This window comes from Cyprinodon tularosa, unplaced genomic scaffold (genome assembly GCF_016077235.1).
Source record: "Cyprinodon tularosa strain WSP-4 unplaced genomic scaffold, ASM1607723v1 ctg212, whole genome shotgun sequence".
NCBI lineage: Eukaryota > Metazoa > Chordata > Actinopteri > Cyprinodontiformes > Cyprinodontidae > Cyprinodon > Cyprinodon tularosa.
The window spans coordinates 1,261,841-1,277,250 of record NW_024038786.1 but is presented as its reverse complement, the minus strand read 5'-3'; the positions used below and the strand labels follow the sequence as shown (position 1 = coordinate 1,277,250).

Below are 15,410 nucleotides of genomic sequence, written 5' to 3'. Positions count from 1 at the left end.
CACTTTCATTATTTTAAAAACAGATCAAATCGAAATTAATTTATTTAGAACTGTATGAATCAAAATCGAATCGATTCAGGACTTTGGGGAAAATACCCAACCCTACTGTAGTCAGCAGAAACAGTTTTCAACCAGATATGAGATAAATATGGATGTGATGCAAGAACTTAAAAAAAAAAAAAAGATTAAATAAATAAAACTTTTACAGCACCCAGTTATTGATATTTTAAAAATATAACAACTTTGGTACATAATAAAAGGCATCAACAAAACTTTGCTCAGTTGCAGCTGAAATCTTTAGTATTAGGGTAACATTATGGGCCCACCTCGCATGCTGTGAGTCTCACCCCTGTGTAAGTCCGTTAGGCTGGCCAGGCTATTATTTTGTATTTCGAAATGATTGTAAAGAATCATCAAAAGGGGAATTCCTCAAGGCTGTACCTCTGGGTCATTTCGATTCTATAACTAAATGCTCCCACCAGTTCAGAGATATGTATTGTCTTTTTCAAGCAAATTGAACATTGCTGTACTTTATGCTGTGTTAACATGACCACTGCTATAACTGAGTCAGTATCATCGAGTGACGGGGTCAATATCTCTAGCCATTTCTAACCTTATTGATCCAAAGAACTTATGGTTCAAAACTAGAACTCAGCCAGACTCGTTAAGGATAAAAACTCTTCAAGTAACTAGGGCATTCATAAGTACATGTTACCTATAATTTAACTGCCAATTTAGTGATTTTGCAAGAGTTCTGATCAACACCAGGAAAATGGATCATTTTAGACTGGGAACTGTGCTGGCTCTTTGTTAAAAGTTGGCATTGAACTGTAAGACAATTTGTCTTTTGTCTACTTTTGTTTAAGTGTTGCTGATCAGGTATGAACTATATATACGCCTCAGTCAGTCCTTCTATTCAAAAAATGTTTGCTGGACCCGAAATAAATAAGGGGAAAGTAAGATTTAGTTCCCATGCCCTGAACTTCTGTAAGAAAGTTCCTAAAACGTACCTAAGCATTATATTTTACCTCGTTTTACCCTTATAAATTTTTTATCAGATTAGCATTTCAACAGGTTCTTTCTCTTTACGTGACGCTTAAATAACAATTATATTCTCTTACTGTAATGCAGTCCTTTAGTTCCTATATTTTTCCTTATGAAACACTTTTAGAAAGAGGTGTGTTAGTAAATGTGTACAAATAATCTTAACTAGCAATGAGTGATGGAAAACAGTTAGGAAGTGATAAAGGAAGGACCGAAAGCTTGAAAAATGGGGCCTGTATTCCTGCAAATCTTCTTTAAGTAGCACTCCTAATTCTTAATTACCAGTGAATTGGTTATTGTGAGCACTGTCGGGTCGAATTAAGGGATTGTCAAAATGTGCCGTTCAAGTTGTGGTGAATTGCAGCACTTGTTGGTTAGGATTAATCAGTGGAGATTATTATTACTAAGGTATTGGTTTATATGTGAATCAAGAGGCTTTGTTTCAGTTCACAGTTGGTTTAATCTGTCCCAGGAGGGCACAAGCTAATTAGCAACAGACACCTGTCTGTCCATGAAGCAGAAAACCTGGATTATCCTCATTTAAGCACCTTTATCGCTGCAAGGAAATGTGGCCCAAATACAATTTTTTTTAGGGAGGGGTCAAGGGGTCAAGTCAAGAAAGAACGCTCAGATTTGGCCCAAATCAGATCTCTTCAACGGCAAGGTGCATTTGATGCAACTTTGACGTCACTTTCTGTTAGATGCTTAAATAGCATAAATATATTGAGCAGAACCTCTGTTTAACAGATAGGATGGATGGCCTCAATGACATTCCTCAACGTCCACTCCTAGGGTTCCTACATCGAAACCCTCTATGCTGAGCTGGCAGCCAAAGCTGTTCATTACCAGAATTTAACTGTTAGTATTCAATTATCTCCCCCAAACTCCTCCTGACATGATAAATAAATAAATAAACAAACAAAAGGTCTTCTTTGGACACTTAAAACTTTTACATCTTTTTCTACCATGTTTCCTGGACCAAAGCATGCTGGGCATTACATCACTGATCTTTTGCACATGTGGGTCAGTTTGAAGATGCTGACGGTTGACGCTAGAGTCAGGCATGGGCAACATTTTAAAAGTAATGTAAAACGACTGACCAAGGCTCATAAGACAATTTTTTTTTAACTCTGCATTCAAACTACAATGGACCATTGGTAATTACTGATAGATTTCAGCCTGGCTGCTTGTATTTATGTTTGACCTCACTATCAGTAACCCTGATACAGCTATCAGTGAGCCCAGCTTCATCTCAGGAACTCGGTGCTCTGATAACCTCCTGCTGTCTCCCAGCTGTTGACTTTAGCTTTATCAGCTACATCTCTAAGCTCTTCATACAAAGCTGTCTGCGTTTGTTCTCATAGATGGAAATTATATACACTCATCTTTCGACAGATTTTCATAAATAACAAATAACGGAGAGCATAATGCAGAGCTTCCTGTCTGCTGGGTTCTTGATGGACAAACAGCTGCTGCATGGAACGTCTATTATTCACATCAGCTGATCCACCTTAGGGAGTTTTAGAGGTTTTGTGATAGATATGAAGCTGTTTATAATTCATTTTAGCTTTGTAGCTTCAATTTTATTTTACATTTAATAATTTAACATTTTTAAATGTTCAAAAATCAGCATTAGCTGTTATCGACGTAAAAACCTCTTCATTTATGACAATTCATCTCCCACATTTATCTTTGGTTATGAGTAAAAACATAAATAACAGCTATTTTATTAAAAGTTGAAAAAGTTTTATAGTAGTTTAATTTGTCAGGCATTAGGTTTTACTTTTAGCTTACCATATATTCACCATTTTATTATAATAAGGGAGATAGGAAATGTTGTCTTTGTTGCTCTATTTTCCAAAATTCTTATGTGTAAATATTTATGCAAATATTTATGCAATATTTATGCAAAGCAATGTCATTGTCTTTTTTTATGACGAGCAACCTTCTTTTAGGCAGCTAACTGGGTGAGCTCAGTAATATATATATATATATATATATATATATATATATATATATATATATATATATATATATATATATATATAATTTTGTGCTTTTCATGGCAGGTTTCAGCATGTCCAACATGCCATATGGAGATCCGAGTTGTCCCGTCATGACCATTGAAGTTTAGCTTTACAAACCGCTTTTCTCTCATCATTATATATATCCTGGAGTATATCCTGGACACATCTTCAGTCAATTACAGGGCAACACAGAGACAGGAGCTACATCAGTAAGACCAAAGCAGAAGTGTGTCAGTATTGACCATGATAAGTGTTGTCCTAATACTGCTGGTAGTAAGGAAGGAGGATGCTTCCTTTCAGTAGTTCATTTAGCATAGGGACCTTCTGGTCTTCCTATCTGCCGTTTAGGAGCTATACGGTTTCCCACAATCCTTTGCATGACAGGATGTATGAACACAGTTCATTTCAAAGAATTTAACAAAATTGGGTTATTTCTTAACATGGAAAACAAATAACGAGGGAAATATGTTGCAGTGCTGTGCAGAGCCGGCTGTGTAACTTCTACTTTCTTCCTCTTTCCATGTGGGTTGGTTTGCTGTCTTTAACCTCTCAATCTGTCAGTTCCATGTAAATACTAGTGTGAACAACCAGGGGGAAAAAAATTATTTTATAAAAAAAAATCAGATTTGAGCATCAAGACCTTGGGTTTGATTGTAGCCATAGAGGAAGCTGTTGGCTGATGTGTTTACTGATCAAAAAACAGTCAGAGGTTTCGGTGTTGTGCATTTCATGAAAAAAACAAACAAACAAATTAAAAACATAAGATTTGTCAGATTTTTTACCTCTAATCCCTGATCAGAATCAATCAAGGGCTTATTTTTATTTTTTTACAGTTAAGGTGGGTAATATGTATTTAAACTTTAAAAATGTATATTTTGTATATTTTATATTGATTATAAAAGTGACATTACTACTATTTAAAAGTTATTTGCATTTTTTTAGGTAACTGTGGGGATGTGACTGCTTGCCATAGCAGCATTTAAACATATTTTCAAGTGCATTCATATTTTTGGGGCTTTAATGTAACAAGCTGTTCCTCAAATAGTAAAGACAGAAATCCCAACAATATTTTCAAGCCTTGTTTGCATTATAACGCAACAATTACAATAATCCAGATTTATATTTAAGTCAAGCAATACTTGAACAGATCCTTAAAAGTCAATCTAGTGACATGGCACACATTTTCAAAAATATATCAATATCTCAGTTAAACAGTTTCTTTGCAAAATATTTTAAACTATCTTTAGCATGTCAAATGACTTTCAACAGTTCTTTCAAATTCATGTTTTCCATCTGGTGCACAGTTGGTTTTTTTTGTGCTTTTTCGTTTGCAAAAGAAATGTGCTATTTACAGTATTTTCATCTACCAGAGCAAAAAAAAAAAAATGTTTTTGCACTCGGCATATCTCTGCTCTGTAACAGTAACCAGTCTCCTAAATCCTCTGGTTCTGAAGTCCCGACAGGCAGCTTAATAACAGTCGACCTGTGATTACTGCTTCCTGCCCAGATGTTAACTTTCCTTATTTAACCTACTATGATTACTCCGTCAGTGGAGAGGCAGCTTATTATAGGATGGGGCATTCATGTCTCTAACTTACACTATCCCATGAGTGTAGGTTAACTACATGGAAATATAGCCTGGGTAGGAAAAAACATTTGTAAGCAATTGTGTCCTATGACGAGATTATTGCCAAAACTACAGTTTTACTGACAAACATTCATCAGGATGGAAGTAAGCATCTCTTACAGGGTGATCCGTAATCTGAAGACTTTAACCTACAGTTATTATATAGTACTGTAAAAACCTATATTCCCCACTTGCTGACATCTTGTGTTTATGTTTTTGTGTTGCACTTATATGTTTTAGACATTCAGGTTGCTTTAAACAGCTGTATCTTAGTTTAGAAATGTTATTATTTGAAATTCATCTAAGTCTAACAACAAGCAGAAATGGAAGAAAACAAAAGTTTTAAACCAGCCATCTATCCATTTTCCATCATGCTTATCCCAAGTGGGGTCTACCGGCGAGGCGGGGTACACCCTGGACAGGTTGCCAATGCATCGCAGGGCCACACAGAGACAAACAGGACAAACAACAATTCACACACACACTCACACCTAAGGAGAATTCGGAGAAGTCAATTAACCTAACAGTCATGTTTTGGACTGTGGGAGGAAGTGAGCGTACCCGGAGAGAACCCACGTATGCTCAGGGAGAATGGGCAAACTTCATGCAGAAAGATCTAAGGCCAGGAATTGAACCTGGAACCTTCTTTCTGCAAGGCAGCATTCCTACCCACAGAGGAATTCTGTTTTATACTTTATTGTTTTATTAAAAAGTGCCCATGAATTCCTAAAATTACATTGTCCATGTCATACATGTTGTTTTGGGGCTCACTGACTGCTTGCCACTTTCTACCCTGATCTACTCTGCTAATTAGAGTGAGCAGATACACCTGTTTCTCCCATAATTACCCTCTATTGCCCTAGCTGCTGCCCTGCCTATTTGTATCTATTTGTACCTACCTACCACAGTCAGTATCTGCCAGATTGTCTCATTGCATGTATGAGGTTCATTGTCAGTGCTTGTGATTGTGCACCGTGTGCCTATATTTTGTTCCTGTAACACAGGAACAAAAAATAGGCAGCCTGTCACCAAACTGATCCACCATTTTCCATCTTTTCAGAAGAGATCGGTGGAACACCTTCAAATTGTACTTAAGGAAAACTAGCAATAATTCATCATATTTTTACACAAGTAAAAGTAACATGTGGCCTTTAAAGAAATTACATAAGTAAGAGTAAACAAATAGAATAGTTTAAATTACAGCAGACTGTTTACTGTATTGTCACTTGACCTCCAAACGAAACAGCAGACTCAGCAGATGGAAAATAAAATTTTACCAATAAGCTTTCAGTAGACAAAATAATTGTGGCTCCCAATGATGCATATTTTTTTTATAACAAGTTTGTTTATAATATTATATTCACATAACTTAAACTCTCATTCGGGCTAATTGATGCACCTATCTTCATCTATGAATATACACAAACTGCAAGCTAATTATTGACAGATCAATGTTTTGATCGGTCACTTTGGACAGCTCATCATCTCTGTGTATCAAGAACAACGCCACTTAAGGCATTACTTCTTGTTAGGAAGTCAGCTATCCATGGATCTCCTAACAGCTCAGTATCCATTGATCGTGTCCAGAATGCTTACCACAGACGATCAAACCCACTTCAAATGTCTGATCTGTTTGAGTAGCATTCCTGGGATACCTTCAGGATCCCTGCTGTGTGACCCCCCCTATAAAAGTCAGGTGGGTCCAGAGGAGGTCAGATATGTCGAGGACAGACAGGAAGGGGGTCTGCCAGTTGGCCCTGGAGATCCAATGAACTCATGAAGCTTAGCTAGATATCCAATAAAACACATTTTAATCTCATCATTTCTGCCTGCCTCACCCAGCTCCAAATGTCTGTTATGAAACAAAGAAAACAGTTTGTTGTTCTGATCTGGTTAGAATGAATGTATGTTCACAGAAGATAACTTTGGGTCGAGAGCCTGGCAGGGAGTCAAGTGCTCCACTTATTTCTGCCTTGCTCCTAAAAACATGGATTGTAATGCAAATGAACTTCAATACACATATTAGCAACATAGTAGATTAGCTACATGGGATGATGATGGGGGTGGAGCATTTTAACCCCTTTCACCCTCTGCAGACAGGGCGGGTCTGTTCTCTGACAGTAAAAGAGACACACTCAGCTATCTAACCCAATCTAAATGAAGATGACTGAAAAATGCTCTGTTTGATTGTCTTCCAGCATGTGACACTGTTGTTAATCGGTTTGCTGCCCTTCTGTCATAACAGAAACAGTGTCAGGCGCTCACTGTTGGCGCCTCCAGGCAGATTCTCTGAACGTGTTTATAGTCTCCTCGGCAGGGGATGAGTACGAGGAACAATTGATGACTTTTCTCTCAGACACAGACTGGGGGAAGCCCTGTTCCCCATGGGGACTCCTCCTACTCCATTAGCAAATTCTCTGATCAGCTGTTCACTTTATCATTAATTCATACGTCTTTTTTTTCCTGCACAGATGTTGGAGGTTGCTTTTAATCATCTGATGTTCCCCCTCCATCAGTACCCTCCCTCCTTCCCCTTTCAATTCTGGCTTCAAAGCCCTGGCTGTGCTGTGTGTAGGAGGTAGACGCGACAGAAACAAAAACATTGAAACATGGAAGAGAAGTAGCATGTTCGAGTATGATGCCTAACTACTTATAGTTAAGAGAAAAACTTCTACTTTTATGATGTCAACAAAAGCCACTGAGGTTTTGGGTTTTTGTAATTCTAGAACTACTGCAAAGCCTTAATCCAGTGGGATCTTTGCCCAGATTCCCCTCTTAGTTTAATTCAGACCACTTAATTAATCTCACAGCCTCTTGGCACATTTCTGCTCGTTCCATTCCCTGTGTTCAGGAGATGCCCTTACCATCCCTCCATGATCCTGTTTCTAATTTAAAGCACACATAAAGTATTGTCCTCATGCATGCGTTCTCTCTGGGTACTCCGGCTTCAGCCCACAGACCATAAACATGACTGTTAGGGTAATTGGCTTCTCTAAATTGTCCTTAGGTGTGTGTGTTTGTGTGTGTGCATGGTTCCATGTCTCTGTGTGTCTCTGGCCCCGTCCACACGAAGACGAACCCTGGCCTAAACGCACAAATTTTTCACCAAACCAGCCTCTCATCCACACGAAGCCGGCTTTTCGGGGGTCTGTAAACGATCTTTTTTTTATTCAGCCTTCAGAGTGGGAAGATTTCGAAACGCCGTTTTCGCGTTTCCATCTTTACGCTCTAACCGCATATTTTTTTTTACACGCATGCGTCATAGCGTCACCTCTAAACACGCATGCGCGACACAGTATCACAACAACAATGGCGCCGTTGCTGCTCATGCTACTCACCCTGCTGTCGGGCTTACAACAGAATCTTCTTCTTCTGGAATATCTCCAGGAAGAACAGAGCAATATCGACGACATAGTTCAGCACCTGAATTTGACTTAACCACGAAAATGGACCCGCAGGGCAATCATGTATAAATATTAGTGCGCATGCCCAACATTTCGTCGCTTATTTTTGCTTTGGCACCACAGCGCCACTTGCAGGCCTGGCATACATTTTGCAGCGTTTTCATGCATTCGTGTGGACGCTCACATTTATTTTACGTCTACGTCTTTACGGCAAACGTTTTGGAAAATATCAGCGTTTCGTGTTCGTTTTGACTTCATGTGGACGGGGCCTCTGTCTTGCCCTGTAACAGACTGGCTGATTGTTCAGGGTGCACCCCGCCTCTCGACTATAGACTGCCAGAGATAGGCACCGCCCCCTCCGCCTTACTGACGGAATAAGAGGGAGGAGATGAATCGATTAAAAAAACAAAAACAACTATATTTCCTGTATAAATGCTAAAGTTACATATTACTACCTCAGGTAAAAAAAAAAAAACACTAAAAACATCTAGAATTCTTTCCTTATATTGCACTTTTAATTGTCTTTTTCACTTTGAGGATCACATTTCAGCATTTTCTACATAAATTAAATTACTTTTAGTGAGGCAATGCACTGATTTCTTTTACGTTTCCTGTTGTTCTTAAGTTCCTTTCTTTCTCGCTTCCAGGCCGGAGACTCTTTTTATGAGTTTTATGTCTTCAGAACCACATGAACACTCAATAAAATAAAGTTTTCTTCCAAATCAGGTTACAAACCGGAGCTAAAAGATGGATGCTTCATATGGTTTCTTAAAATACTTTTTAACTCAATGAAGCAACAAGGTATGTTCGTTACTAGACAGTTTCCAGGTGTGAATGGTCATTTTTAAGCTCGTCTTTTTACATCCTGATCAGCAAGGATGCATGTTAATGGCAGGTCTGAACATTTACATGTGTTTCTCTCGTAATGAACAGCTGCCATCTGGGTTTAAGCAGAGGCAGAACCTTTGGGCCCAACATGTGTCCATTCTCTGATTAACAGCTAGAAGCTGCTAAAAGAGAGAGTGTTACATAGTGAACTAACTAAAATTTAGAAAGTCTATTTATACTCACAGAAATCTATCCATGCAGTAAACACTTTGGCTTTCGTCTCTTTTCTGAGCTGCTTTGGGTAACCTCTCCTAGATCTAGAGGTCCATCAAAAAGTCAGACTTTATATATAGTCACTATATTTTATATAGATTATACTGCTGGGTGTTGGATCACAAGAAACTGAAGTATAAGTTTGCTGGTGTTATGTAAGATATTGAAGAGATAAACTAACCTCTATGATGATCAAGAATGTTTCAGCTAATTTGTTCCCATCAAAGGAAGCCAGTTAGCTTCTAGCATTTTATCAGATCTTATTTATCTCAAGTGGATGATAGAAACAGAAAAGTGACATCTGTAGATTTCTACATCTTTTCACTAACTTTTGCAGAACACAATAAAGAAATGATCATCTAGCTATACTGCATTATTTAATCTAATCTAGCATAAAATATAAACAGTCAGTACAAAGAAACAAAATATTTTAATAAGTAGGAATTTTTAACTGAAGCTCAGAAAGGCCATATTATATAATCTATATAGAACTTAAAAAGGCATCTATACCTGCTGTGAACTAAACCAGTTCAGTAGAAAGCAATGTTGTTTGACTTAACCACTTCTTCTCACAATGATTAGAAAATTTGCCCAAAACTCACTTAAATCAGATTCTCCATTTTGAAGCAGCATAATTATTGTTATTATTATTTTTTTTTTAAGCAAAGCAACTGTATGTACTCTGGCTTCATCCTCAAAGACCCACAGCTGCTGAATGGTGCTCACTGAACAGGGAACTCATTCATTACTTCCATGAATTCACACTGTGATCCAAGAAATTAGGCCATCATAACTAATTGTTCAATCGTGTCCAATTCAGGTCCAGTTAATTAGCTTTCCTTTGTTGTGGCCCATCTGATCACCTGATATGTCCTCGAACCATGGCACACAGCAGAGAGCGAGATAGAGAGCAGTGGCACCTTGTGCCGTGTACGTCCTTAAATATTAAAGCGCCGTTCATTAGGAAATCTGGAGACTGGATGTCATCATACAAGCCTTGGAAACTCAAGCCTTGACTTCGTCTTTTATCCGGAGCGGTTTCTGTGTCAGAGAGCATGATGGGACGTCGCTGCAGGGCCTGTTGTGGTGGATCTAGTTACTATTGTCAACTGGTTTAGCCTCGGTGCTGCTGCACGTGGTCGTGACATGCAGGAATAGGAACCTGAAATGACTCTCAGGGGAAAATAAAGTTGCAGGAGCTCAGTTAATTTTTTTTCCTACATAGCTTTCAAATACATCTAGAACAAACATGGGACTGGAGTCAAATGACACCCTGTAATTAAAACCAGAGGCAAGTGCTTCATTATCAGATATGCTCTGAACTTTCCAGGGATGATCATGCAAGAAGCCTCCTTTTTACTGGGTTAAAATGGTTGGCTGTGCAGCAGGTAATTCAAGTCTCAAGGATAAAAAAACATGAGCAGATACCCGTGCCCCCTTTGTGTCCCAGCTGGCCTTTGTTTGAGATATTTCCGCCTGGTTAACTTCCGAACCCGGAGTTAGAGGAGGAAGCCTTTGTCCAGACTTAGTGACAGAGCCCCTGAGGATGGAGAGGCGAGTGCAGGGGGGGGGGGGGTAGTTTTGTTTGGGCCATCTGTTGCTCAAACAATTCATCTTGACTTTTTACCCTCCCACCTCAGACTTTTTACACAAACACTCACATGGAATGTACTTAGATTAAATACATATTTACTCAGATATCTGTGACATTTGGTTTCCCTAATTGGTGAACGCCCCAACAAGATCTAGTTGCAGTTTTCTACAAGCCATGTAAGTGACAACTTAAACATTTGAAAGATGTTCTAGACCAGCTGAGTTTTTTTTGGCTTAAATGAAAAGTATCATTTGCGGTGGAAATTAACTCTGCCACCATCTTTAACACACCACCCCCCTTTGAATCACAGGGCTGGAAGCAGCAGCATGCTATGCTAATTCCACTTTTAAGCAGGGACAGAAAATTGGTTTAGAGTTGATGTGGATGGAGTTGAATAAAATCTGTTATGGACTGCACAGGACTTGAGACTAGAGATCGATAGATACAAGGTTTTGCAAAGCAGATGCCGATACAATTTATTTTGACTTAAGTCAGAATCTTAAAGCATGGCTGCTTAATGCATAATGAATCATCGACCAGATGCACATACTGGACGATAGCAACACAAGAAAAAACAGAATCGCCGGCGAAGAATTGGTCTGTCTCTGTTTGAAACTTGTGGTAGAGTTTTAAGAAGCTTCAATTATGATAAAAAAGATCTCATAAGATCTTTAGAACTTTTATTGAATTCAGACAATCATTATTGTGCTTTTTGCATGGTGGTGGCAGCATCATGCTTTGAGGGTACTTCTCTCTAACAGGGATCAATAAAATATGGAAATTCAGTTGACTTCTCTGTTGGTTTCATTTTTATCACGAATCCCTAAATTTAATTTGAATATAATATTATTATAAATATATGTTGAAAAAATCCCACAGCACATCACCTTAAACACCTATTAAAATCATTTGCACTGTTATCATGATGGCAGCATCATGCTTTCAATGCTGCTGTCAGGTTGAGTGGAGGTTTGAAGGATCCAAATGCAGAGATGGAAGCTGAGGCGGTTTCTTGCAAGTTTAATATCCAAAGGAGCAACAGAAGCAAAAGTCTACAAACAAAATACTGAAATCCAAGACACACGAGCAGGCAATGCCTCTAAATATACAGTCAGAACCGCAGTGCAGTGGTTTAGATCAAAGCACACTAATGCCTAGGAATGGTCCAGACCTAAAACCAATTTAGAATCTGTAGCTAGGATTATTTTTGTTCAGGCACTCTCCAAAAAGTGAGACTGAGATTCAGATTTTGCATTGAAAATATAATATTTAGTTTTTAGATGCAATATATCCTAATAACCCAAAATATTGGCAGCACTATTAGAAAGTAAAAAAAAAATTAATACTAGTCAATCGATCACAATTAAGTGATGTAAAACAAAATATGGTTTTAATGTGACATGATGGAGAAACATATGTGGATATTGATACTTTTTCAAATCACTGAAAGTGGAAGTTTTTATTCAGTACCTCAGTTTCTTTTTTTAATTTACATGCATTTTTTGATAAGTGCTCATGTCATGAATGAAATTTAAAAGCATTTGTAAGATTTTGCAAGGGGAAAAACAATCCAGATGATTTGAAAACATCTGGGTCTGTGCCTCAGCAGCTGATCCACCTAAAACCCACAAAAATGTTTCCCAAATGTCTGCAAGATTGGAATTTTCTACTGATGTAACACTGGATATGGAGAGTGGGAAAAAACTAGAATCCGTGACCCATCCTTTCCAAGTTGTGGCTTGCTCCTGTAGTTGTCTGGCTGTTTTGTTATGTTCAGTATTTCAACATGATTCAATCTTTTTCCTCTTTGTCTGCTTAATGACCAGAAGTCAAGTAATTTTCTGGGCGGTTGAAACCCCTCCTTTCCATGATTATATAACAGAAAGAGATTAATTTAAAATCCTCACAATGAGCTGGATTAATCCACTCGCTTGTCTCCCGTGAAGCAGCTTTTCCAGGATTTAGCTTTGTGCACTGAGATGGTACCAGGCTGAGACTGTGTTGGAGCTCACCAACCACCTCATACAATAAAAAAAACCTGAACGTGTGTTAATGACAGGCCACGTGTTGCAGAATACTTCCCTTACACATGTGTTTGTCTCCTTTTCCACACAATAGGAGGCGGGACATTATCAGCTGCCCACACCCTTCCTTCTTCCCCCCACCCCTTACCCAAGCCCCCTCCTAATTTATAGGACCCCCTTTATCCCACTGGCTGTCGTCCCCTGAGGCTTGAGGGCCACTTTTAGCTCTGGTCCATTAGCACTGGAAGGGAAAAAAGAAATCCTTGATGGAAGAGGGCTTTTAGATGGGCTGGTTGAACTTAGCAGTGCTTTGTCCTCATAAAAAGCCTAAATTTCAACTTAAATAAAAATTTAAAGCCAATGATTCCTCTGAGCTGTTAGGGAAATACATTTATTAGATTTTGTAACAGACTAGCTCCAGAGGCAGCTTGAGTTTTCCTTAAGGACCAGAGCATATCATAGAGAAGCATCTTAACGTTTCCTCTTAGAAACCTTTGCACTTCATGGATGTGAGTGTGTTTCCATGGCGGCCTGCTGTTAATTGTTAATGAGCATTGATGTCTAGGAGGGGTGACCTCATCTAAGGTTTCCTAGTGGAATCCATGCATATTGATCTTTTTAGTTTTATGCTCTGTCGGACACACAATTCATTTAGGCTCCACGCTCCACCGACCGCCTCATCGGCAGCACTTCTGATGATTGATGTCTGGATAGAGACGTTTTTTTGAGATGGCCCAACTTGGGTGTCCAGCTAAAATCCTACATGTCAGACTTACCCCACACTGCATGAGGATGTAACTTATCCCTTTCTTTTATTTGTGTGTTTCCGTCCAAGGAAGCTGTCCTTCTTGATATCTTTGACTGGAGCAATATTCTTTGTTTCAGCTTTTATCGACATGATTTATAGTTTTAGACTCACAGGGCTGATTTTTTTTTTTGCTATCTCTCCACCACATTGCTGACCATTAAAAAGAAAATGTTGATCATGTTGTTTTGCTTTATGTTTTTACAATGATGTCCTCTTGTTTTTGAAGACATTTACTGTGTCATGAAAAAGTAAAAATGTAGCCTGATTTTTTTCCACGTAGATTCATAAGACAACCAAACATTTAATTATTTTTACTGGGATTTTTTTTAGGATATTTTGTATAAACCAAGCTTTGTCTCGTTGGACAAATCATTTACCCAAATATGAATTGAAATTAGGTCTGGACTTCGAAAAATTCCTTCTAACGCCTACATTTCCAGTCTTTTGCAGACATCCTGTATTTTAGTGTTATCCTGTATGTAGCTACATCTATGTTCCTTTCAGCACCCCACTCTCTGTTACAGAAAAAAATATCTGCAAAGTATGATTTGCCACCACCGTGCTTTACACTGGCGTGTTCATGGAGGCAGCCTGACTCCTTTAAACTGAAATATAAGGCAACTAAACTTGCTTTAACATTCCCACTTCCAACATTTCAGAACATTCCCTAAAAACTACTTAATGTATGATTATCTCAGCAGTTTGTATATTTACAACAGATCTCATTTTGGTAAAATTAGAGGACCTTAAACTGAGTAGACTAGAGCTTTAATCCTTCACAGTCTTTCAGACAAAGCCTGTTCTATAATTACACATCTAGCACTGTAAGGAAGTGACAGCTCATCTTAGCAATCAGCTTTAGATTCCTGTTTTGCTCAAAATTTCTTAGCTCTTTAAAAACAAGTCTGCAAGAGAGAGAAATGGGTTTTCCTACATGGAGCTGGATTTGCATCTAAAAATAAAATAAAAAAATATTAAACCAGGTAATAAAAATCAAGAAAAAGTTTAGCTCATAAAAATCTCCAAAAAAGAAAAGTAAAAACACAAATAAATAAATAAGAACAATATTTTGATCTGTGTGGTTTGTTTCAGAGTGAAATTATTGAATATTGATACTGAGTTATTTCGCAATCAGAGGTATCAAAAGTGTTTATTTACTCAAGTAGAAATCCTACTGTCTAAACACTTTTGTAGACGTTAGAGTACTTGTTTAAGCTTTTTACTCAAGTAAAAGTAAAACAGTAAAAATTTTTGCAGATGCTTTACTGCACTCCATTATTAAAGGAACATTTTTCTTCAATTCTGGATGATAACTTCCTTATAATTAGGTTTTCTAGTTTTATAAGTGATGGTAATAGTATTAAATGTAACTTTCCATCATCCTGAAAAACTACTTTGGTGTTTAGTTAACAACAAGTTGCTGCAGCACCGTGTCTAAACACATAGAAATTAAATTTTTGGATGAAACCAATTATTTTGATGGTTTTTATTTATTATTAATACCAGCAGGCAGTAATGAAAATGAGCTGAAATGAAACAAAACTAACTAATATATTTTTAAAATGTAAGGGGTAGAAAGTAGAGATAATTGCAAAAAAAATGTAAGGAGTAGAAGTGAAAAGTTGTCTAAAAAATAATTACTACAGCAAAGAATAGATATTAAATTTTCGAATTAAGTACAGTAACCAAGTATTAGTACTTTGTTTCTTGACACCTCTGTTTGCAAACACCCATGCGACTCACCTGCATCAGCCAATTCATATTTTGAAACCTCTGATATG

The 15,410-nt window shown here is 37.9% G+C and overlaps 1 protein-coding gene across 1 annotated transcript in view; it reads left to right on the top strand.

The window, feature by feature from the left end:
• Positions 1–15,410, top strand: part of myo10l3 (myosin X, like 3) — an 80,794-nt gene that overhangs the window by 5,681 nt on the left and 59,703 nt on the right. The gene's annotated exons all lie outside the window — the stretch shown is intronic.